This window comes from Neofelis nebulosa, chromosome 2 (assembly GCF_028018385.1).
Source record: "Neofelis nebulosa isolate mNeoNeb1 chromosome 2, mNeoNeb1.pri, whole genome shotgun sequence".
Lineage (NCBI taxonomy): Eukaryota > Metazoa > Chordata > Mammalia > Carnivora > Felidae > Neofelis > Neofelis nebulosa.
Genome location: NC_080783.1, coordinates 69,918,346 through 69,945,583, shown reverse-complemented (window position 1 = coordinate 69,945,583; position 27,238 = coordinate 69,918,346). Strand labels below are relative to the sequence as shown.

General features: G+C 36.8%; 1 protein-coding gene and 1 long non-coding RNA gene across 12 annotated transcripts in view; one reads left to right on the top strand and one right to left on the bottom strand.

Annotated features, from left to right (window-relative positions):
* KCNH7 (potassium voltage-gated channel subfamily H member 7) overlaps window positions 1-27,238 on the bottom strand; it is a 492,691-nt gene that overhangs the window by 419,299 nt on the left and 46,154 nt on the right. The window lies entirely within an intron of this gene.
* LOC131503636 (uncharacterized) overlaps window positions 606-27,238 on the top strand; it is a 56,967-nt gene continuing 30,334 nt past the window's right edge. For 2 of the 3 annotated variants that reach the window (XR_009257501.1, XR_009257502.1), the window contains exons 1-3: window positions 606-666; window positions 10,077-10,159; window positions 17,118-17,218. This is a non-coding gene — a long non-coding RNA (uncharacterized LOC131503636). The other variant, XR_009257503.1, reaches the window with a different exon arrangement.

Genomic DNA, 27,238 nt, shown 5'->3' with positions numbered 1-27,238 from the left:
TTAATTATTTGGGACAGGTTTTCTGAAGCTGGGTTCAATTTTTATAAACTATGCCTGTATTTTCTACCCTATGGAGAAACACAACAATCTTGAGCAACTAGTGCCCCCCATCTACTTCTGAAATCAAAACTCTCTTATCTATCAATTTCATAGCAACTGTGCAATCAGGTTCCAATCAGATTCCATTCAGCCATGCCAGGTTTGGCTTATGGGCATGGATATGTGGTGGGGGGAAAACTGAAGAGATGAAAGAGACATTATTACTTTCTCAAGTAGAGAATGGGAAAGGCCAGTAGTATTCTTTAAAGAAGAAAGAGCAAACAAGTACTTCGGAAGTGTCCATTTCTGCAGCCTCTTCATAAGCTTCATTGGCCAGGAGCAAGTCCTCCAGCTCTTCTTGCAAAGTGTAAAAAGCAAGCTAAACCATTCCCTCTGCCTGCCCCTCACGCCCCGCCCACACATGGTCCAATCATCAATCACCATTTCTGCCCAAGGGCAGTCTGCACTGGTGCAAAAAAGGAAAACCAGGAGGGGTGAAGAGGAGGGATTGGTTAAAGAGAGAGCTTCCCCGGAGTTCTATGGTTGCTATAGTAACCGCTTCTTTTGTTTATACATATTCAGAACAGCTGCTTCCTTTGGGTTTCTGGTGGCAGGGATATTATAAAGGTAACTGACAGGGGAAGAAGCGCCACTCTGACCATGGAATGGTTAACATAGTGAGATTATTCTTATTTAACCGGGCTTAACTTTATATTTGGGTTAAATGGGGGTTTCGAATGTTGGCAACCAGATGTTTTAAAAGATGAATTCCACCAAAGAAAGAACCAGGTGCGCTAGGACCTGCAAAATGTCTTATGCTAATCTGAACAAGACATCCACTCTCTTGTGCCTTTAAAACTCAAAGCTCTCCACTCTCTTTTTACCTGGTGTGCAAGCTCCCTGGGAGGTATTTTTCTTCTGTGGAAATACCCACAAATTTCTGTTCACCTTTCCAAGTCCTAATTAATTCCTCTAATTAGAGCTTTTTCTGGGTGCAACCATTTACAAAAGTGAAATGCTGCTTAAAAACAAATTTAATGAATTCTCGCAAACAATATTCATTGAATTAACAGTCCTGCTGTCCACATACTATTACAACTAGCCTATTAAGGCCTTCTATAGATCTTGGTAAAGAAGGGCCATCTCCAAAGGAAAGGTAGAGATAAATATGGAACAAATGAGGTATCTATCTAAGTAATATGGACAAATACGGTTTTATTTTAAGGAAGATACCCTACCAACATATGTAAAGATGTATATGTGCATGTGTACATGTGTGTATTTATATGCATGTGTGTGTGTGTGTGTGTGTGTGTGTGTGTGTGTGTGTGTGTTTGGAATAAAGTAGAAACCCAATGGGTTAAAAATATTGAAGCAGGATATTAAAAATTGCATCTGCTAGTTGAGTAGTCAAATTTTGTAAATACACAAACTTAAGATGCAAATAAGCAAAACAGGAGGAACAGATGTCCTTATAAACAAATTAATATTGTACATAGGTGTACTATCGTGTTTCTGATCCTTTGGGATTTTGGAAAAGTGCAATATGAAGGCAAAACAATGCTCCTGTTTTTTAATTAAAATTTATTCATCATTTGCCTAACAAAGGCTTTTGAACTTTGAATTTTTAGTAAAGTCCATGAAATATTTGGTTGGTTTCATTTGCCAATCTCAGGTATTCAGAGGTGGTACATCTTAAGCCCCAGTTGTTGCAATTTGATTACATATTTGCTTGAGAATTGTCATTACAATCTAGTCATTTTATCTCTACACAGCATAAAATCTGAGTGGACAGACGGATTCAAAATGGGAAGAAATCTAAAGAACAGTAAAAATGTTTATTTAATTAAATATAGAATTCTTGAATATTGCTATTGGATCTTGTATGTATATTTATTTGACTTATTTAATAATGGTATTTTAGAATCCAAAGACTATAAATTTCAATTCATTATAAATTACTAAAGATGAGATTTGAGTCCAAAAGCAAGCACAAGAATTCCAATTTCTTCATTTGGGGAAAATGGCTTAACCTCTTTAAGTAACAGTCTCAAAAACTACGAAACAATGGTACTAACACCTTTGAGGTATGTTTCTGAGAGAATCAATTAAGATAAGGCAAAATCACATGGCTTGAAACTATAAATATCCTATGATACTGTTCTAATAATAAATATTATTATGAGAAAGTATCCAGTTTTTATTATTTTTCATCTCACAAATTTTCACTTTTACTCTCTTCTCAAGTCTTGTGTACTACAATATGGTGATGACACTCAAATCTCTTAACTTAGTCAAATTTTCTTCCAAACTCCAGACCTGAATTTTCCAAAGGTGAGGTCAAATGCCATTGCTGTATGAAGTTTTCCTCAATTCCTTCTCCCATATTAAGGGAGACCTACATGGTCCTTTCGTACTCATGTTTGGCTTTATGCCATTTTTCATGTTTGTGTATTTCTGATTGTCTTGAGAGATTTCTAGACATATTATTTATTCAATTTAGTGTTCACTCTAGCAACTATTAAAATGAAGTTTAATGTGGAAGCTATTTTAAATGATTATAATTTCTACAAATTTAAACAGTTTTCAGATAACTATGTATAACTTCTGATCTATCAATAAAGGAAGTCTAGAAGTGGTTTAGATTTTTTTTTTTAATCTTTTGTCTGTATGTTCAGAATGTTTCATTTGAGTATTTTATGGATAGCTTTAAAATTATTTGTATAATTCTATGTAGTTTACAAAGAAAACTATTGCTGGAATATACCCAATGAGTAGTTTTGGCTCTTAAAAACAAATGTGCAAGCAAGAACGGGTTTTGAAGACAGCTGATGCTTCAGACTAAGGTATCTATCTGAGGACCCTGTTAAGTGGCCAGTTGAAGACGATAAGCCTACAAGTGGAGGTACAGAAGTATAAAGGGAAGAACCTGTGTCCACAATGACATGGTTGAGCTGCTGAATTGTCAACTCTGGATCTGTTCTACCTACAAAAACTTTGTGTTACATAAAACAATGAATCCCTTGTTGTATAAGCCCCTCGTAAACAGCTTTTCTGTTACTCTTGGCCAAAGACATCATAAAGAATGGCACAGGAATTCAGAGAAATGAGGTGATAATAGACCATGAGATCCCAGGGAAAGAAAGGGGAAATTAAGAGAATAGAGTCACAGTGACTTTCAAATTCTTATGAGCGAGGCTATACTTCTTTTGATTAGTCATTAATTTCCCTTTAATCTTTAAAATATATCCCTATTTTATTTGAGTTAGTAAATGGATTTCAGGTTCTTGAATCCAAACAATCCCTAAAAAAGAAAACACATTTTATCACATTCAGTCATCATAACAAATAACTCTATAGGTAAAATACAAATATAGCCTCCATTTTATTTTTACTTTAAAAAAAAAAAATTTAAATGGGAGACACAAAATCCAAAGCAGGCTCCAGGCTCTGAGCTGTCAGCAAAGAGCCCACCATGGGGCTCGAACTCAGGAACCATGAGATCATGACCTGAGCCAAAGTTGGACACTTAACCGACTGAGTCACCTGGGTGCCCCAATATTTCCTCCATTTTAGAGATGAGAAAACTGAGAATTGCAAAGTTCAATGCCAGTAAACACAGGAAAGTCTGAACTTGAACCCAAGCTATTCTTTTTCACCATACTTTGTCCTTCCATTGCATTCATTTTATTGCCTCATTATACTCTTTACAACTTCTCCAGTAACATCAATTGTATTACCTCTTGGCTTCACAAAAATGAAATCTTTTTTAACCTTTATCCTTTCTTTGTTCTAATTCATGCACTATAGTATAGTTTCTCCTTTTCAAGTATTTATTAAATCTATCTTCCTTTTCCCCACTTTCCATCGGCCACAAATGTTATTAAAGTCAAGTGAGTACCAGAGCAGCCAGCTCAGATATAGCTGGAGACACATCAATCTGTTTCAAACCTAATATCCTCAAAGCCCTATTTCAATCACATAGAATCAATAGTGGAGGCCAATTAGGACTATAATTAAACTAAATACGACCTTATCGTTTACATCTCCAGCGTTTTGCCTCCCCTTTCTTTCTCCTAATTTAACAAATTCAATGCATTAAATATTCATTGTGTGTGTGTCAAAGTGAAAGATACTGTCCTTGTCTTTGAGCCGCTTATACAGTGGAGGAGAAAGACACATATACAGCTCAGACAAGAAAACCACCAGTTTCCATTCTTCCCATACACAGGGAAAATGGATCCCCACACCGCTAGCTTCATCACCTCCTTGAAGTTTTGCATCTATTTTTTTCCTGGTAGCCAATTGTCATCGTTTTCTTAACTGGATCAGTTCCTCAATCATTATAGTGACTTTTACCTACATTTATACACAACTGTACTTGGTGAATTCTTCTACCATATCAGAATTCTTCCTAGAGCAAATAAAAATAGCTATACTTTCTTAAATTAAATGATAAATTTGTAACAGTCAAAGGATAGAGATTGTCCTCCAGTATCAAAAAAAGAGAGTCCTTGAAAGGAGACAACATGTCTTGCTAAAAATAAAAATAAATATGCATGTCAAATCAATATTTCCCATATCCTAAACTGGGAATTTCTGGATCTATAATACTCACAAATTTTGACAAAAATTTATAGACGTCTCCCTGAACTTTCATTAATTTATTCAATATACATGTATTAAATAGGTATTTTATATACAAAGACAAGAAACGAGTTACTAGGCTTCCAGGAATTTATAACCTTGTAAAACAAATAATTCTTCTCATACCAAGGGAAGATTTCTAAATAAATTCTTAGTGGACACTAGCTTCTGTTTTCTCTGGGTCCCCTAATCTAGTAACTCACAAGAGCAAGTTTAATCTGACAGTTTTCAATGGTCAAAAAACTATTATATAGTTCAGTCAATATGAAACTAAAAGCTCCTTGAATATTGCAGTTACAAAAAAAGTATCATTCTAAATAATTCCAGTATGTCTTTACAAGGAGCAGTAACACTTTTAGGAGTTGTGTCCTACCAACATGAACTAAAGGTTTTGTCAAACGACAGTGAAAAAAGGGGGAGTGTGAATTGTGTTAACTTATGACTCAGAAATAAAATGAAACAGAAAGCACACAGAGAAACAAACATAAATAAAAACCTCCTAAATCAAAACCAGAAACAGAAAGGGTAGAAATGAATCTTTTTATACATTTGAGATCATTCTTCATATTGTAGCTAGAATTACACTTTATCAGAATCAGTATTATCACAAGACAATACTTAGGATCCATCAATTCTGATTATCAGCATTTTATAGATGTTTAAAACTTTATTACTAACCATTCAGTTTTTAATGAGAAAATTGATTTGCAGTGAAATGCCTTTCATTAAAAACATAGTAGGGAAGAACAGGGTTTTTTTCCTCCTCAGAAAAAAAGCTGAAGTTTATACTAAACGGCTACCTACTCAAAGAATTTCATCTTGGGAAAAGGCTTATCTAAGTGGTGGTATTTGCCGCTGTTCTATAACACTTACCCTGCAGGTAAGGTGGGAAACCTCAAGTGTCTTTTAACTTGGAGCCCTAAGATTTAGTGCCTCATGTACCACAAGCAAGGCTGTTCCCAAGATGGAATTGGCAAGTGGATGCTCCAGACTTGTCTATAGTGAGAAGTCAAGTTGTAAGAAGATTCCTTTAAACACAAACCTAATAGAATATTGCCCTCATACCAACCTGTTTATCATAGAAAACTTGGAATATGAAAATATATTGAAAAAATTATGTATAATTCTACCGGCCTGAGATGAATGCTACAAATATTTTGGTGTCTCTTCGAGTCTCCTCATTTGTGAATGTGCACATATCTATTTACGTATAGCTTTAGAGTAATTTTTGTAAACATTATTTCAATGGTATTTAACAATGATAACTGATTTTTTGTAAACATCATTTTAATAGTAGCATAAGATTTCATATGTATGATATCTAACTTAACATTTTCTCCATTTTTGAACATTAACTTATCACCAGGCTTGACTGATAGAACAGTGATAAACAGCACTGTACAGAAATTTATGCCACTCTTGAAATAATTTTCTTAACATATAATTTTTGAAAGATAATGAATATTTTAAAGACTTTAATGCATATCATCACATTCTTTGCTAGAAATACACTGCTCTCCTACTTTGTGTCCTCTACATCAGGGAGCATTACCGTTTTTTAAAAAATACTAGTTTAATTAAAAAAGAAAATCTGTGTTGGTTTTTCTTTGATTAATAGTAAGTCTAATGTCACTTTGAGCTGTCTTGTACTTTTTATTTCATTGTCCTTGTATTTTACATAATGTTTTGAGTTTCTGAGATTACGTTGTCATTAGGACTTGCTCTTTGTTGCGCAGAAGGCTTTCCTCTTATTGTCTACTATGCTTTCCTTTCTACTCACGTATTATCCTTTGAGAAGTCATTGAAAATTTGTGGTTCTGAGCTATAGAACAGAAATTGACTAAAAATGGTTTCTACAACAAGAATAGCTTTCCCACTGAGTAATCAAATGGTATAAATAAAATGGCTATTAAAAGGAAAAAGATTGATAAAGAGAAAGGAAAAAAAAGAGAATATAAGATACAGAACCAGGGAGAAGAAAAGTAGAAAACATTTTTAGGAACAAAATGTTTATTGTTTTTGTTTATTTATTGACTTTGAAAGAGAGAGTGTGTGTGTGAGCTGGAGAGGGGTAGAGAGAAGGAGAGAGAGAGAGAGAGAGAGAGAGAGAGAGAGAGAATCCTAAACAGGGTCCACACTGCCAGCAGAGCCCAATATAAGGCTCAAACTAACGAACTGTGAGATCATGACCAGAGCAGAACTCTTGAGTCGGATGCTTAACCAACTGAGCCACCCAGGGGCCCCTGTTTACACTTTTTAAGCCATCAATATTGCATACCAGTCAACTCGAACTTCTTGGTGTCTGTTCATTTGTTGTTATACAACTCCATTCTCTATTTTTTTTAAACTACTACTAGTATAAGTTAGCGGTGTAAGTTAACATACACTTACTTTGTACTGTCAGAAATAAACTGTAGATCGAAGCTGGTTTAGAATGGAGGTCAGGATTGTGGATACGAGAGTCAAGGGCCCAGGCATGGACTTGGGCATATCCCCGAACAATTATTTAGGCTCTCCGTGCCTGATTTTACCATAAGACTGTTGTGAAGATGACAGAGTGAACACATGGAATGTACATCAAACAACGCCTAGCTAATGATAAATACTTGATACATACTGGCTGTCAATGATTAGTAAAGCTGAGATCTTAGTAAAATAAGGTATGAATTTAGTGTTATCATTTATTTATTCAGCAGACATTTATTGAACATACACTACTCTCCAGACCCTGTGAGAAGTGCTAGGAAAATAACTGATACTTTCTTAATGAACCTGCTCATATGTCCTCTGGAGGAGGTTTACTATAGGCATCACATGAACACAACCCACATGCACAAACTCATATCTAGGGAGGCCAATCCACTGATTAACACAAATGATCTGAGCCAAACCAGCTCCTCTCTGGGAAGTGTAATTAAAATAATGAAAGACTGACCCAATTATCTTTGCATGAAGAGTTGAAAGATATAATAAAAGATATATTGATTTAAAGACTGCATTTAGGACCAAGTACAAGTGAAAAATGCTGGTAGGAGGGGTGAGGAGAGAGAGAACGAGAGGCAGAGGAAATAGAGGAAGAGAGAAAAGAAAGAGAAGACCGTGGATTTGCAGAGGGCAGATCAGGAAAGAGAAGAGAAAGATGACAGGACAGGAGACCATGGAGCCTCTGAACGAGAGTTGTCCAGGATTTAACAGTTCCTCATTTCCTTTCCATGGGATGTGGATGACACATTCGTAATATATGCCATAATATTTCACTTCATACTATTGGGTGACAATGAGATTGGCTCTCATATCCTCATCGTATCTGTTACTGTTTCATTCTCATTTCTACTTGAGATATCAAGGTGGGGTTTTGTTTCTCATTCGTCGAAGAGCAAAAACTAAAGCAGTGCATAGTAGAGAAACATGAAGTAACTTGCTGATTTGGGAAAAGTATGGATGTGGGATCAGCTATTCTGCAAGAAGTTTTCTCTATGAACTCTCCCCTTCTGACAGTTACTATTTTCTTTCCCTCTCTCCCTGTTCTCAATGCTCTGTTGTTGGAATTGGAGTTGGTCCTTGGAGTCCAGTGTCCACCTGCCATCCCAGGCTCCATACATACAGGCTGAGTGAGTTATCATATAAGTGGGTCCCGGAATCTTTAAGATTATTCTGCTGTTCACTAAACAAGTATCACTGCTAGAGTACTCTCTTCTCGTGGCATAGGAAGTGGGAGACTGAATGTTGAACTTGAGACTAATCTCTGTTGCATGCGTTATATAAGCTAAGCATTATGTTAAGTACTTTATGTACACTTACTATATTATCTCGTTTTATTGTCCAGCAATCTTGTGAGGTCTGTATCATCATTTTGTAATGAAGAAAACTGACACTTAAGAAAGTGCAACTTTCCAATGACCCTAAGGCCAGTAGCAGAGCCAAGATTTTTAATCAGAGCTAAGACACATGGCTCTCAGCAAATTCACAGCAGGATGTCATAGAGAAAATGGTACCAGGTACTTTATTTTGGTCCCTTGTGTGAAACAAGGTAGACTAGTAGCATAAATTGAATTAACACCAATTGCATTATCCTGCTGAATACAATACTGAGTTGAAGCAGATTTTAAAACACGAGTTTTCTAAGACTGGCTATTGTCATTTGTTAAAATTTTAAAAAGACTCACTTTGGCCTACATACTGATCCTTTTTGGTATGCATTAGGTAAATGAATCATTAAACACAAATCCAATGTGTGCATTAAGAAAGATTTGAAGTAAAGAGTTTGGCAGTAAGCCTAACCTACTGCAAATTGCTTAAAAGAATAAACCAAAATGCATGAGAGACAGCAATGTACATGTACAGCATGACTCCATGCTCAGTGAGCCACCAGAATCCCCATCAAGGTGAAATCATGCTGCAAGTTAAATCATGTTTGCATGAGAGCTAAAAGATTAACAATTAAATAAATACCAAAGTCAGTGGTGTGGTAAAACATCAGAACGCAGAACCACTTAAAATACATGAAGCGTAAGAGGATACATGTCAAAAGAGACACAAAAGAGAAGATTAACAAAAAGTAACATTTTCAGGGAAACCTGGTATCAAAATAGATGGGAATAAACACTGCTTTGCTTTGCTTCAGAATAACCTCAGGCATTCAGCCTTCTTTCTACTCTTCTAGTCACATATGGCTAATTGTAGGAAAGAGTTCTAAGAACAGACTAATGGTATGAGTAAGCATTTACCCCCTGCTCTTAATGTTTCCAGCAGAGGAACTTTTGGTAGCTTGACACTCTTGGCCTTTCGCCTTCTCTTAAGAAGCAATGCTTAAGATTGAATTTAACAAAAAAGTATTATAAGGTCCATTTATTTGCCAGCTAAGCCAAACTTGCCAGATCTGGTTTTCATTGGTAACAAAACTGACCCAGCCATTTGACTCCTGCATCTAGTCTAAGTCTCCATTAGTTTCTCAATCAGGTAGAAAAGAAAAGGTACACTTTTTTCTTTCCTGAAAGTTCAATAGCTAAGACTGATTATAGGGGTGTGGGTATAATATCTTATAATATCTTATAAATCTTTAAACTGTACATTATGACCACTCATGTATGTATAAAACCTATCCATTGACAACTACTATAAAAAGGTTGTTTGCGGGGCACCTGGGTGGCTCAGTTAAGCAGGTGACTTTTGGTTTCCACTCAGGTTATGATCTCCCAGTCATGAGTTCAAGCCCCGCATCAGACTCTGCGATCACAGCACAGAGCAGGTTGGACCCTCTATCTCCCTCTCTCTGCCTCTCCCCTGTTCACACACACACACTCTCTCTCTCTCAAGAATAAATAAATATTTTAAAAAAATTTTTAAGTTGTTTTCTTTATTTAATTTTGATTTTGGTATTTGATTTGTAGGTACTATGTAAAAAGGATATAGAATGACGAGTGAGGATTAAAAGGGCAAAGAGAGGAAAACAATCCTCTGGAGGAATTCTTGGGTGAGTAGGTAGGTGGCCGTGTCAATCTCATTATGCCCTGGGATGGCTGTAGAAAGACAAATGGTGAGGTTGAAGCATTTATTAAAAATAAAAATAAATGTGAAGTTGAAATACTAAGTTTTCAGATGAGAATAATCCGATCATATCCTATAATTCCATTAAAATTATACCAATTTCAACAAATAATTCTCTAATGCTAATGAATCATTTAAATTTATTCTTCAATGCCAAGGAAATTGATGTTATGCTAGAAAGTGTCCTACTTGGGCATGTACATGACAAATTGTCTATTAAGGAAGTATGAAAAAAAAGATGATTGAATACGAAGAAGAAAAAGGCCAAAGTCAAGCAAAGGGTTCACTTTTGACACAAATGAAAATGAAATCTAATGTAATGCAATACTTGCTATGACAGCCTAATTTCCATAGTATTTTAAAATATAATAACTTTGTGGACAATAACAATAGCTTAACATTGCTACAATTAGGTAATATGTCCCAATCCCAATGCTAACTGCAAGGCTTCTCAATTAGAACTCACCAAAATGCATCATTTTCCTTATGCTGGATAAGGAAACAGGATGGAAAAGGTCATTTTGTCAGTGTCACATGGTACAGTTGGGAGAGCTGGGACTCCAACCCAGGTCTCTCAGATCTCAAGCCTGTGACCTCTGTGCTATGCCACATTTAATGCCTTACACATTTCTAAAATAAATTTCTCCATCTTTTCTTCTACTGTTTTCCTTTCTCAATTCCCCATTTCTGCACTCATTCACCTGACTCCTCTGGATCAGCCTTGATGGAGTCCCACAATTGCATTCCATCAGCCCCCAAGTCCACGTCTACCCTCTCCTGCCTGTCCCACCCTGGGAGGTTCCCATCACTTCTTTCCAGCAACAGCAGCAGAAGCGCCCATACATTCATACTGCATGAACTACCTTGTTAATCTTGTTTACACATATATCATTGTTTTTTAAATGTTTACATTTGAGAGACACAGAGAGAGTGTGTGAGCCGGGGAGGGGCAGAGAGCGAGAGGGCAGAGGATCTGAAGTGGGCTCTGTGCTGACAGCAGAAAGCCCAATGCAAGGCTCGAAATCACAAACCGTGAGATCATGACTGGAGCTGAAGTTGGACGCTTAACTGCCTGAGCCACCCAGGCACTCCTATATATATGTGTGTGTGTGTGTGTGTGTATGTGTGTGTACATATATATATATATATATATATATGTACATATATATATGTACACACACACACACACACACACACACATATATATATAATACCATTATTATGTTCCACATAATCCATTTCATTTTGCTAACAACTTTCAACAACCCTTTTTTCCCTATAAGGAAAGGCAAACTATGAAGGATAGTTTTTTTTTTCTGTAAAGGGTAAACCAGGAAATATTTTAGGCCATATGAATCACATGGTCTCTTGCAACTGTTCAACTCAGTTAATATAGTGCAAAAGCAGCCAGACAACAATTTGTCAATGTGAGCCACAGACTCACATAAGTGAGTGTGGTCCTATTCCAATAAAATTACACTTAGGAAAACAAGACAATGGGCCAGATTTGGCCCACAGACTATATAGTTTATCAGCTCCTGGTACAGGGTAAAATAAAAATAAGCACTTTCACTTGTTCTTCAGGGCCTTTATAAATTAATAAAGTAAAGTAAATACTGTTAATGAAACATTTAATTCAGCACGCCAAATTGCTACGGGAAAGGCCTACTTCATAGCCTTTCTTTCATGGTCAAATGTCATGAAAGAATTATGTACACAAAATATTCACTTTTCCCTGTTCTAACCACCACCCTTCATTACATTCTGCAACCTTGCTTCTTTCACCCCCACTAATGTTGGTGACACTAAGAGTTTTATAGTTAGAACTGAGTTCATATACCAGCTTATTAGCTATTTGACCTTGGGTAATATATTTAACATCTTTGATTCTAGGTCTTTTCATCTGTAAAATGAGTATAGTAATAATATTGCTATCGTGAAGACTGAAATAAACAGTCACATAAAATGTAAAATAACATAGCCACAAATATACATTGCAGATGATAATGAATGTTACCCCCCTTTTCTTCCCCCTCGCTCAAGTCACCATTAACAAATCTAACCCACAGCTTATGGGCTTTTTGAAACTTGATTCTTCTGATTTGACGATGTCAATCACTCTTTCTTGGAAATCTTCCAAGAGCACCTGCTATCACGCTGACTGCTCTTTCCCAGTCCTTTTGGCCAGCTCTCTTTTCTCTGCCTAGCTATCTATATAACCTTCCGCCCAAAGTGGGCTTTCTCTTGATTTTCTTAGGCCTGGCTCCTTCCTGCCATATGGACCTTACCCATCACATCCCAGAGAGGCTCCTGTGATCGCCTGATCCACATTAGCCCTATGTTACTGTCCCTCCCATCAACCTCTTTCAACTCTCTGCATAACCTTTGTCACTAACTGATATTTCCTTCTGGGTTTTATTTATTATCTCCCTCCACCAGAATGTAAACTTCAAGCACCCATTCATCACTCTTTCTCAAGCATTTAGAACATTACCCGGTACATAGCAGGTGCTCAATAAGCACTTCTATAATTGAATTGTATCGACATCTGTATTCCCCTGGGTTCTGACCTTAGCCCATATGTCCCTGAGCAAAATGATCTACTCCCAGAACTTTGAGTACAAAAATGATTACAATCATGAACCGTTACCTCTCACCCCCAGAAACCTCCCTTCTTTTCTCCCTTCACTTTGACTGCTAATGCAGTTATTTTTCTAACTTGTAAATCTGATCTCTGAACATCTTGAATTAAAATCCCTTCAGTGGTTCCTCACTGCTTGCAGAACAAAATGTAGATTCTTAAATTTATCAGACAAGATTCATCCCTCGTCTAACTTTCCAGTGCTCGTCTTATCACTTCTCCAGATAAAAAATATTAATGGTTTGCTAAACTTTTATTGAGTTCCTACTATGAATACAAAGATTGAAAAAAACAGAAATGCTTCCTTCCCACAAAAAGGAGGCTTTGTAGAAAAAAATCTAACCCCAATAAATTAAAGGAGAAGAGAGTTTCTCTTTATTGGGAGCCTATTCGTTTCCTGGAACTGATCTCTGTACAGGTTCCGTATATTTTTTTCATTCAATTTTTATTGCAAAGAGATTGTTATTATTATGTTATTTATCTAATGAAGTAACTAATATGTACGTTTCTTAAGGTCAAGAATTTTATCTGTTTTATTCACTTCTGTTTGCCCAACACTGTAGTGGGCATGTGAGAGACTCTCCATAAGTATTCTTTAAATAAATGGAGAATTAGAGAAACTAATTGATTTGTAAGTATTACATGATCAAAAAGCCACATGTTGGGATACCAGTCAGGTTTACTTCAGACCCTTTACTTTTCATAATCATATACCGTGAGGTTTGGGACTGTATATATTTTTTTCATCTTGTAATCAGTGCATGCATAGAACTTGGCACAGGAAAATAACTAGGAAATCTTCTTTAATAAATAAACTTGCAAGGTTCTTCCCTCATAGAATAGATACCAAAAAATATATTTTATAACATGATCTAAAATACTTCTTTCAAAATTATCAAATCATGTAAATGGATTGACAGAGAATAAATGGACACATTTATTTATGTCATGTAACACTGATATTTTAGATACTCACATTTCAAACTAATACATATGCTATCAGACATCACTGCCCAACATGATATTCTAAGATAGACCCTTGTGTCTATTATAGAAGATTTATCCATGGAGTATGTGCATTTACTACTCTGCCCATTATTGACTCCATGATCCTGACGCCGTGTCAGAGAGAAGCGCAATATTTTTTTCTGTTTCTGGAGGATTCAACCTCCTCAGTAATTCAACTCAAATCTTAGTGCAACTCAGAAACTATTGCCATCTTCATTACCTATGTCAACTCTGTTTTAATTTACAATTCGCTGTTTTATTTTGCTGACCAAATTTATAGGAAAATATTTTTTTCAAAGCCATAATATGAATTTTAACACTAACAAAAGTGATAGCTTTTAAGAAAGGCTTAAACAACTGTTTTATACACATACACATTTTTTTTCTCTAAAAAGCACTGAGTGTAAGAACTGAATTGTTACATGTATGTTTCTTGCTATAATAACTTCTGAATAGTTACTCATACTGTTTTCCACTTCTTTTTTTTAACTTTTTTAAAAAATTTATTTTTGAGAGACAGCGAGAGAGCATGAATGGAGGAGGAGCAGAGAGAGAGGGAGACACAGAATCTAAAACAGGCTCCAGGCTCTGAGCTGTCAGCACAGAGACCAACACCGGGCTCGAACCCACAAACTGCAAGATCATGACCTGAGCTGAAGTCAGACGCTTAACCAACGGAGCCTCCCAGGCGCCCCTGTTTTCTACTTCTTAATCCAAAAGTCATTTTTACCTTCCTTCTACTAATCATTAACCCATCCTAATCCTTACTAACCTATAGCATCCAAACTGTTTTGGGTTCATGTGCCACCTGGTGGTAAGAATACTGTCTGAACCAACCATGTTCCTCCAAGGTCTCCATTTGCAGAGAAATTCATAACCGAGTGTCACTGTTGCCTTCTTTGCTTCTTTCTATATCTTAATTGCACCATAAATAAACTCCTTCTCAATGTACTCCTATGACCCTTTGAACCCTCTTCCTCTTTCCTTCTCAATTGCCTCCATTTCCTCAAGGTGTATGTCTGTTTTCTCCTTCCCTCTGTTGCAGTTGAGCATTTAAACAAGCGTCCGGGGCACCTGGGTGGCTCAGTTGGTTAAGCGTCCTACTTCAGCTCAGGTCATGGTCTTATGGTTCATGAGTTTGAGCTCCACATCAAGCTGTCTGCTGTCCACAGACAGCAGACAGCCTACTTCAGATCCTCTGTCTCCTTCTCTCTGCCCCTCCCCGCCTAAAAAATAAAAGAAACCCTTAAAAACACACACACACACAAAACCCTTCTGGTGTATGGTTGATTAGCATATCAAGAGTGCTGGTGCAGGGCACCTGGGTGGCTCAGTTAGTTAAGCATCCTACCTCAGCTCAGGTCATGATCTCATGGTTGGTGAGCTCAAGCCCTAAGTCAGATCTGTGCTGACAGCTCAGAGCCTGAAGCTTGCTTCGAATTCTGTGTCTCCCTCTCTCTCTGCCCCTCCCCTGCTTGCTCACTCACTCTCTCTTTCTCTCTCTCTCAGAAATAAATAAACATTAAAAAATTTTTTTTTAAATTTAAAGAGTGCTGGTGTTATTAACATATCCAAGAAGATGGAAAACATGAAGTCAAGCTATGTGCTTATAAATTCATTCTAATAACAAACAACAAAAAAGTCTCTCTCTTCATTCCGTTTGCAGAAAAGTAATTCTTTTCCTTAGAGATAATAACAGTTAATAGAATTTTACATATACATAGAAATATTATTTTCCTCCACAAAAATCATAACTCATTATTCAGACCTTCCTAGGCCTTGTTCATTCCCACAATAAATATTTTAGTGATGTTTTCACACAAGTACACAAAGAACTGCCACATCCTTTTTAAGTGTTGCACAGTATTTCACTGTGTGGTTGTGCCTCATGTATGTGACAAGTTCTCCAATGAAGGATTTTTAGTTGTTTTTTTTTCCCCCCTATCTTTGGCTACTACAAAAAGTGATGCATTTTGCCAGTCTAGGTAGTTGTAAAATGAACACTTTGAAATCGTCACTGAGTCCTAAGGGTAAGGGAAGAAAATATTAAAATTTTGAGATAAAATGAAGATGAAAAGCCAGTACCCTAAACACAACTTTCAGACTCTGCAAAATCATTCTTATCTATACCCTTATCCTAACTGCATTAACTTTTCTCAAGCATAAACAAGTGTGGCCTCTATTTCTAACCTTATGTCTTTGTAAAAGGCTTTGCAGTTCTAAACAATTGACTTAGAACTTTTGGGAGAAAATGTATTTGTAAAAATAAGATTTCCTGCAGAAGACATTATTTGAACTAGTCATTAGACTAAAAATCTTATAAATTCACAATTTGAAAAGGGTACTGCTTCAAATGAATATGGTTTTCTTCCTTTTCAGAAGTAGCTATTAGAACAGGTATCAGTCATGAATAAGGACTATAATAAACTGGTACAATGATGTTATATATTCTATTACCATCATTGTTTAATTCATTTAAGAGATAAATCAATAGAAATTATGCCATATGCTTAAACATACAGACACATACATTTACACTCTTAATCTGTATATTATAGACTCAGAATTTTATAGCTGCAAAGGAGGTTAAAGATACACCAGTTTTTTTTAATTGTCTTTTAATGTTTATTTATTTTTGAGAGAGAGACAGAGTGTGAGTGGAGGAGGGGCAGAGAGAGAGGGAGACACAGAATCTAAAGCAGGCTCCAGGCTCCGTCTGAGCTGTCAGCATGGAGCCCGACACGGGACTCGAACTCATGAACTGCGAGATCGTGACCTGAGCCAAAGCTGGACACCCAACCAACTGAGCCACCCAGGTGCTCACCCAAGATACGCTAGTTTAATATTCTCATTTTACACCTGAAGAAACAGAGAATAAGAGTGATGAAGTATTATAGACAAGGCATATATCCACGTTTATCAACAGTAATATTAACAATAGCATGGATTCAATGTGTGCTTATGTCTTTGGCATCGTTAAATGTTTTATGTGTATTCACCCATCTGGTCCCCATAAAGATAGACTCTATTATTATCTATTATTATTTAAACAGGTGAAGCTTAGGGAAATAAAAAGAAATCACAATTTGAAGCTGCTTTAAGTGGTAAGACAAGAGACTGAATTTGGGTTGCTTATTAATCCTAATTTACATAGTTATTAAGTCCCTCTGTTTATTAATTAAATCCACATGTTTATGAACAATCAACATTATTTATGCACACTCTCCTGACCTAGGCAAATGGAAACAATTAAATGTGGCAGGAGAGAATGAAGAAGATAAAATTTGGATTGAAGGTGGAAAAAATGAAAGCAGTGGAAGGGAAGAGATCACTGAGGTAACAAGTAAAGACGTTTTAGCATTTAACTAGACAAAATTTTCTGCCAAAAACATGTTTTGAGTACGAGGTCCTTAAAGATTAATGATTACACAGTCAAATGTAAGAAATCAACAGATAAATCTAGACAGTTGGTTTTGAACTGTTTTTCCTCTAAGTCTCCAAGCCCAAGCTTTTAAAATTTCAGGGGGATCAGTTAGAAAAGTGATTAACTTAAGGCTTTGGGAGGAAAGCAAATTTCTTATCATGACCAAGAAAATTTTCATTTGTGAGTGGCTGTTTCAAAACCCTGCAAAGGTGGAAATTTAGATAGCTAGGTAAATTCCACAAATATTCCTAAATGTTGCAAGTCTCATCTCACTGAGATGAAAGTCAGAATGAAAAACTAACTGGAATTTTGATTTTTCTAGCATTAATTTTGACATATGGCATCTAAAATTACTCTTTGCATTTGTAACGCAAAACCCCTGCACAATCCTTGTGAATGACCAAACAATTTTGTGACTGATTGTTTCATTGAATAGATTCAACAAATACTTGTGCAGTTGCTGCTGGCATATCTGTTCGTCATGTGCCAGGTACAGCAGTAAATAATATAGACAACACTTTCTGTCCTCATGGAGCTTACTTTCTAGTGTGGGAGAAAAGATACCACACAAAATTGATATGGAATATATATAGTTTGTTAGATAGTGGAAAGGACAATGGGAAAAAATAAATCAAGAAAGATAAGTAGGGAGTCAGGGGTACAGTTTTAAATAAAATAGTCCTGGTATTTAAAAAAAAAAAAACAAAAAGAGGTGATAGGATGAGTCATGTGAATATTTTGGGGAAAAGCATTTTGGAAACAGCAAATGCACAGGCACTAAGGCAGGAGCACGTCAGATATTTTCAAGGAAACGTGAGGGGGCCAGCCAGGGTAGCTGTAGCTGAGGGAGGGGAAGAGAGAAGGCTGGAGGTAAGATCGGTAAAAACATGAGGAGTTCATCTTCAAAGCCTTTTAGGTCATTGTAAGGACGTTGGCTTTACCACTGAGGAAAAAACAAAGCCACTGGAGAGATTTAATGAAGAAAACATCCAAGAAATACATCCAAGCTGTAAGAACAACAATGATTCCAAGTGTTTCTATTACATTATTCTGAGAAGAGAATAAAGTCAAATAGCTTCAGAAGGAGACTGAACAGCCTTCACCATGGCCAGCAACGGAATCAGCATCCATAATATGTGTTATGGAACATGTGATGGTTTATTTTTTTTTAATTTTTTAAATGTTTATTTATTTTTTGAGGGAGAGAGAGAGCATGAACAGCAGAAGGGCAGAGAGAGAGGGAGACAGAATCCAAAGCAGGCTTGCTCTCAGCTGTGAGCAGAGAGCCCGACGCAGGGCTTAAACTCACGAACCACGAGTTCACGACCTCAGCCAAAGTCGGATGCTCAACCATCTATCTGAGCCACCCAGGTGCCCCAAACATGTGATGGTTGAAACTGCGTATCTGGTTAAGTTGGAAACTGTTTCCAAACTCCCCTTCCCTGTATGATTGCCAATCTGGTTGGCCAGAAGGGGAGCTTACGTGGGATTTGGAAGGGGAAAGTAGAGCAGTCCAGGAGTCATTACTAGGTGAGGGTCACCGTCATCAGATGCTACGATTGACAGGTGCAGAGGTACCTGGCAGGTTACAGCCTGTCCTAACTCTCCTCCACTACATCTAGCATCTTCCTTGCTGTTGACCCTTTTAATCCAACAGTGGGCCACAACCAGGCACTTCATTGTGGAAATACAGAGGTGGCAATTTATCAGAGGCAACATCTGCCTAAAGACTCACATGCAAGCTTCTTCTTGGCGGTCCAACTTGGTAGCAGGAAGTGTGTGCTTTTTCTGATTGATTGCTTCTCTGATGATCAAACTCTCTTTTCTGAACTTCATTTCCATGGCTCCTCTCACAGTAATGTAAGGTCTAATTTCTTTGATCAATTCCTTATCCCTTAACACTCATAGGTGACCACTCATTAGTGGACTTTCTTGATCCAGTCCATTTACAGAAAATTATCCATTTGCTTCAACATTTGATAAGCTTAGCATTTACTGGCAAATTTTGGAAAATTGTAAAATAAACATGTATCCTGCACAGGATGTGTTGGCTTAGGCCAATGATGTTGTGAGATATTTTCAGGAAGGCTTTATTGTAGCAGACAGAATATTGATTTCATAGCCTGATCCAAAGTTTAAGAATAACATCTAATCCTGGGGCGCCTGGGTGGCGCAGTCGGTTAAGCGTCCGACTTCAGCCAGGTCACGATCTCGCGGTCCGTAGTTCGAGCCCCGCGTCAGGCTCTGGGCTGATGGCTCAGAGCCTGGAGCCTGTTTCCGATTCTGTGTCTCCCTCTCTCTCTGACCCTCCCCCGTTCATGCTCTGTCTCTCTCTGTCCCAAAAATAAAAATAAAAAACGTTGAAAAAAAAAAATTTAAAAAAAAAAAGAATAACATCTAATCCTAACTTCTGCTTCCGAATGGTGTCAATTTGGAAAATGAGAGCAGATGTTGACAGAGATGTATTTGCCAGTCTGATGCCTCAGCAAACACTGTGAAGGGAAGGCAACGTAAGACTAGATTGAATAAATATCCTCTTTTAAATTTATTTTACCAATCCCTTTAGCTGTATCCCCCAAAGGTGACATCTCTAAGATGATGAATACAAAAAAGTGTTGTCATTAAAACTCAGCAAAGTTCTTACACCTTTTACTCACAGCCTTGAACATGAGATACCTACATTAAAGAGAATTTTTCTGCATGTTTCAGTTTGAAATGTAAATGAATGTCTGACTTATTCATCAGTAATTCCAGACTTCAGAGTTTCTTCTTTCTAAACGTACTGAGTGCATTCCAGTTGCAGCTCAAAGAGCTAATAACTACTATGTCTGAGTAAAACAAATGTTGATATCCTTTGGGGGAAAAAAAAAACAAGTTTGAGAAATTGCCTTGATTTTTATTCAAGCAAAACTCCCATTTAGTCTGAATTTACATTGTTGCTACAATTTGCATTTTGTGAAATGCGGACTGCTTGTAGAACAGCCGTGGAACTCTTCAGCAAATTAAAGATTTAAAAAAAGAGCCATCCCTCAATGCTACTAATACAAAGTTAACAAGAATTTATTGAGCTACTATATATTACAGATTCTCTATTACATTGTTTTATTTAATCCTCTCGACCATTCTGTGGTCTGGTTTTACAGAATATGGAGGTTCTGAGAGATCGGTTTGCCCACATTCTTAGCATCAATGAGTGGCAGAGCCTATTAACTACAGATTAGCACTCCTTTCTTCAAGCTCTTGTATGTTCGGTATGGAGATAACAATACTGACCCCAATATTTTATTTCTTTCTCATTATCATTACCAGGATATGTTCTTTCTCCTATTGTCAATTATATAGCCACTGACTTGAGCACCGAATAATTAACTTTTAGTTGAGTGGCTTTGTGTTTAATTTTATTCAAATATTTCCATCAAGTAGTGGAAACCAGCTTAAGCCTGAGGACACCAGAGCCACTCCTTGTCATATCTGGCAACATAAGGCAAATGACTCTCTGAGTTTCATTGTTCGCATCCACAAAAAGAGCAGGCGGATCACCTTACCCCAGGATTGTAGTGACAGTCAAATGTAGTCAGGTATTCAATAAACATGAGATTCCCTTCCTTTCCTAAAAACTCCATAGGCGGCACTAGTTGTTCTGGATAATTTCAGTACATACTTCAGGGAAAAAGGTGTCTTTGGCAACGCTGCCCTGTATTACCAACAGCGATATTTCAGAAGCTTTGAATTGAGAATGGAGTTCAGTCTGGGCCAGTGGGATAGAATGTCTTTTAACTGCTGGTTAACCTCCACAGTATTATGACGAGCCCACAGAAGGAGGAGAGCAGAATGAGGAAAGCTGGTGAGGTCGGTTTGGAGAGAGTCACAGTCTCCTAGACCTCTTCCAATTAGTGCTACCAATCTGCCAGGAACAGCTGACATGGGCCCAATGAGAATAGGTTCCGTTGTGCAAAGAGTCTGCACTACTTCCTCATTTTCTTTTATTTTTACAAATCCATCTAAAATACTGTCATCTATACATATATTTCACTTTTGAAAGAAAATATTTGCTTGTCATGAAACAGCATAAATCAAGAAACACCAGTGTTTTTAAGTGCTATGAATCACATTTAGCCTGAAACAAATGCCCCAGTTAGCAATATTTGTTCTTAAGATTGATGACTTTAAATATAACACTTTAATAAAACCCATACTCTTCTATTAACATCTTACCCTATCATTGTAGCTCCTGCTTCTATGGTCGTTTTTAGTATATTCCCTCCACGTCTTATTTTCTATCAAAAGTTTTTCAACAGTTCACTGCTTTATTGATTTGTGATCATAATTTGCTGTTGGCTAGTTATCCTGACTTTCTTCACTGAAGTTTTTGCAGTCATTTAAATGTGACTTTCTCAACATTCAAGTAAGGGAGTTAAAAAGGAAGCCTTTCTCCATTTTGGATTTTCTATTTTTCTGGAGTGTTTGTTATGTAGGGGGAGAAGTGAGTGGGATTGTTGTTTTAGTTGTTGTTTTTGTTTATTAGTTGTTGATTTGTTTGGTTCTTTTGGACCACTTTCTCAGGAAAGAGTCTGAGACCAGTGTTGCTTAGAATTTGGAACCCCCTGAATATGGGCATTAATTTGAGACTGCACCACTTTAATTGGGCTATTAATTTTCCAATAATTTAACCAGCCCCTGTTTTTAATGGCTCTGAAAACCTCTACTAAAACTAGTAATATGAGCCAATATTCACAGAGTACCTACTATGTGCTGGGCACTATTCGATGAGCTTGATTATCACCTTTTACTTACTACAACCTCAGAAAAAACAAAAACAAAAACAAAAACAGAGATAAAGCTGTCACCCATCCAAGGGCACACAAGGATATAAAATCCAAAGTGGTCCTAGAGCCAGGATTTGGACCCTGGGAGTGTGGTTTCAGAACTCTCATGCTTCTATCAGGAACAAAGCAAGCTTAAAAACCCATGTGGTTTTTATAGATTGTTTCAGTAAATGTTGGCATATTGTTTTTGAAAGTGCTGTGAAAAAAGTATATTTATAATAAAGTATTTTTATATTACGTTTTCATTCTAAGTAAGAATTCCAAATACAAGCTACTGTTAACATCAGTGCACTTGAATTTATCAACACGAAGTACCTTAATTTTAAGAATTATCCAGATGTTCAACTTTTTAATCTGAATGATGAAAATAAATTACTTGTTTTTCATCTCAAAATTTGCAGGAATATTTTCAGAAATTAAAAAAAGTAGTCTTTATTCTGGATGGAAATTTTATGGTAAAATAAAGAAATAAAGCTAGATGGATGAATAGCTAACTGGCTAGCAGAGAGAGAAACAGAAAGAAAGGAAGGGAAGGGAAGGGAAAAGAAAAAGAAAAGGAAAGGAAAGGAAAGGAAAGAAGAAAAGAGAAAAGAAAAGAAAAGAAGAGAGAAGAAAAAAGAAAAGAAAAGCGAAAAGAAAAGAAGAAAAAATAAAAAAGAAAAGGAAAAGAAAAAGAAAAGAAAAGAAAGGAGGAAGAGAGGGAGGGAGTAAAAAAGAGAAGGAAAGAAGGAGAAGGAAGGAAGGAAGGAAGGAAGGAAGGAAGGAAGGAAGGAAGGAAGGAAGGAAGGAAGGAAGGAAGGAAGGAAGAAGGAAAAAGTAAAGATGGGGAAAGGAGAAGGAAGGATTTGGCTGCTTATCTGTCAGGGGCTAACTCAGACATATCATATCATATACCTGATATCTGACATATGTGCATGTAAAATCACTCCATGTTCTTTGCCTATAAGCAACAAGTACAATGCAGACAGTATCACCTTTTTCTCCCCTCCTCTAACACAACTCCACTCCTTGCTGGTCTAGAAAGATTGTGAAGAGGGACACCTGGGTGGCTCAGTTGGTTAAGCATTCAACTCTTGATCTCGGCTCAGATCACGATCTTGGGGTTTGTGGGATAGAGTCCCACATCAGTTGGGCTCTGTGCTGACATCACAGAGCCTGCTTGGGATTCTCTCTCTCCCTCTCTCTCTGCCCCTTGTCCACTCGCACTTGCTCTCTTGCTCTCTCAAATAAATACAAATAAAAAGAAAAAAGAAGATTGTAAGAAACACAGGAGAAAATGTTACAGCTGTGGCGCTCATACATTAATTGCCAGGGTGATCTCCACAAGTATGTAACCACTGTCCTTATAATGTTTTCTCTCTCTTTTTCTCTCTCATACTCTGAAGTCTACTTCCATTGCCCATATGAAAAAAGAGTCTCAGGGAAGTTTTTACTTGAATGAATTGCCTAAAGTTGCTGTACTAATTAGACTTACCAAACCAACTTTTATTGTATCATTTATGTGTTCCTATTATTAGTACATGATAATGCCTTTCAAAAAGCCGAACTTCAAACTACAGTATGACTTAAGTCTTAGAAGAATTTGACACAGAAAAATGGCCTTATTAATATGTATAGAAACACATTAATTTTATTTCTTGATATCCTGTGGTTTTAATAGTTTTAAAGGTTTTAATTCATAACCTTGAGTAAAATACATATCAGAGCTAGTGAAATTACATTCTGTATTTTTTCTTCTTAAGTTATTCATTGCGCTTTCAGCTATTTTGCCCAGTCAGTAATTAAGAACATCGTTTAGTTTTTAATATCACTTAAATGAATAAGTAACCACAAAATCTATATACTTGGACAGTTAACTCATTTCATAGATAAAAAAGGACTTATTAATTAGCTTCAAATTAAGGTTTGCCTTGCATATTATCAATAATTTAATATTATATGATCAGTAATTAGATAATACAATTACTTTCTATTAGAATCTTTTTTATCATTACAAAATTTAGTGGATAGATTGGAATGAAATTGTTTAAAACTTTACACTTTCAGGAGGGTTTGATCACCAAGGAGGAGAGAGAAAAGAAGGAAGGAGCAACAACAGTTACAAGGAATCTAGACCACACCAGTGTGTTTCACATTTCTTATTTTGGTTCCAGGGGTTCCACTTTTTTTTTTTTTCCAAAGGAATATCCCACTCAGATGGTTAAAGTAAGGTGAAATCAGTCCTGAGGGCATCGTCCCATCATTGGCTCATAGCAATTCTTGAGTCCTATTATCAGGACCCAAAATTTGTATTCACTGCTATCTCTGAAAATATACCATTCCAAATCTAGCACATGAGAAGAATGTCAGAGAAGCTGCACATTCAGATTGTGACACTGAAGGTTCCTCGGGTCACACTGAGATGCATTTGAAACCTCCATAGAACAGAGACCATCTCTCGTCACTTAATCTTGAGATGTGCCCAGAGCAGGAGTTTATGTCTGTGGGATTCATCAACAATTTAAGATAATAATTGTGAACTCCTTGCTCTGACTGGTTCCATTGCTACAGTGAAAGAGGAGAGCATCCTGTGTCCTACTTATGAACACATCTAAGACACAGGGTCACGCACATCAGGACATGTGAAATTCTATAATAAGTTAGCTTTTTAAAAAGTTGTTTTTACACCATAAATGACAAAAAAAAAAAAAAAAAAAAAAAAAAGAGCTCAGGTACCAGAATCAAAGAAGGTAGGGTCTGAATCTCATATCTACCGCTGATCAGTGTCACAACACTGGGTAAGTTATTCAATCTTTCTAAATCTTAGTGATCGTATCTGTAAAATGGGTATAATAATCTGAACTTCAAAGCATTCTTGAGAGGACTGAATGTGTTAATGCACATAAGGTGCCAAGACAAAGCCCGGCACATAAAAAGCAGCAAGCCAACACTGTTTGACAAGGAGACCTTCCCATTGATATTGAGTGAACCAGAAGTCAACTGGGATTATGATAGTTTGTCCAGTGAGATACTCTGCCATCTATCTCAGGTGAGCTTAGTGGGCTCAAGCACCTACATAATGATAGCAGATTTAGAGGTTTTCTCCTCATGTCATCCAGGTAACATAGCTGACCTAAGGTCATAGATTCTTAGATAATGTAAGACATATGATAGAAAAACAATTAAATCAATAAATACTAAAATACAATACGTGATAGCATTTCCCATCTTTTCTTATCAGAAAAAATATTTCTGAGGACAGGTACTACCTGTGGTTCCTTAGCAGTAGCAGTTTTGTATAGCGTATTCTATCTTATGTTTACCATGGCACACGTGTGAACATCTAACAAGCCATGGTTCCTATGCATTAGCAACTGCAGGGTATCTAAGAGATAAGGTAAGAGAGCTGTAGCTTTGATAAAATAAACTGTGTTTGTGTTTGTTTCATACTCATCACTCAGGACTTTTTAAAAAACTTGTTTTTATTTAATCGTGTTTTATTTTTAATTTTTTAAAAATCTCTTTGCATGTGAAGTTGCAGCAGAAGATAGGAGATGAGAAAATATCTTCTCCTCTGACCTGACTTAATCTCCTATCAATTATATAGGTAGCCTTCCACGCTTAAAGTTCTGAGACACGTGCCACAAGGAGACATAGATATTTAGCACGCACACTCACCCAGTTGGATTACAATCTAGTTGAAGGATGGTGGGGCTATATGGCAAGTACATAATTATAAAGCATAATATGGTAAATTCTCATCTGTTGGAAACACAGAAGTTTGATACACCTTAATCTCTCACAACTAATGACCACCAATAACTGTAATCTTTTGCTATGAACTTGGATTTAGTCTCAGAAATTCCCAACACGATGGTCTGTTAAACCAACATTTGATCAGAGTCAATTGTCTATTTAGTGTTCTTACATTATGATGTTGGTGATTCTCGCTGGAAAACACATGAGTTACCTAAAGAGAACTGATCCCTTCATTAGTAGTTATTAGGATATCAGCACATTTGATTTGAACAAAGATGTCTAACATTACTCAGCAGAAAACAAGAGTTGTCATAGGGATGGAGAACTAATGTATCTTCAGGGGCCAAGTGATTATTATAAATGAGTGTAATGGGCTGGAAGGAAAACAAGACTGACTGGTCTGGGGCTACAGCAGATCAGACACAGGGGCATTCAGACAAAATACTATCAAGAACAAAATGAAAGCAAATTGAAGGAATATTTGGACTATTTTTAGTGTATGGGCCAGAGTTGCAAACCCCTGGTCTGCAACATAAATGTCAATGGTATGGGAATGTGTTGTTAATGTGATCTTTAAAATGATAGCACAGTGGGCAGCACTGACCAACAGGCGTCTGTGAGCACCAGAGGCAAGTTCACCATTTTGCTTAAAGCAGGGCCTGATGCGCCTGGGTGGCTCAGTTGGTTAAGCATCTGGTTTCAGCTCAGGTCATGATCTCAGGGTCCAGTCCGTGAGTTCAAGCCCCACGTCAGGCTCTGTGCTGACAGCTCAGAGCCTGGAGCCTGCTTCTGATTCTGTGTCTCCCTCTCTCTCTACTCCTCCCCCACTTGCCCTCTGTCTCTCTCTGTCTCTCAAAAATGAATAAAGGTTAAAGCAGGGCCTGACTGCACTAAGGCTCTTGACTAGACAGGCGGGCCAAGTTATATCTCTGGAAATTCAGCAAAGGTTAGAGAGAGATATTATGGGTTTATGTAAATCAATCAGATGTCTGGAAATTTGAATTGTTGCATTAGCTGTTTATAGTGGCCCATTTCTAAATTAAAAAGGAGACTTATTTGGATCTTTTTTCCTACTTGACTGATTAAAGAAAAGTGTGATAATGACAAGAATAATACTTATTATAATATGAATTCGGCACTCCTTAAAGAAATACAAGTTTATCTGCTTTCAGTAAATGAAAAACAAAGGTAAGAAGCTTTGTCCCTTGTGCCCTATATATACACTATATATAGATATAGATAAAGTTTACAGCACTTTCCTATTTTATATAATAGAAACTTCTTTTCTAGAAACAAAGTAATTTCACAACAAAATAAAAATGGTTGATCCTAAGGCTTTTACAAATTTACATTATTTTTTCCTGTGAA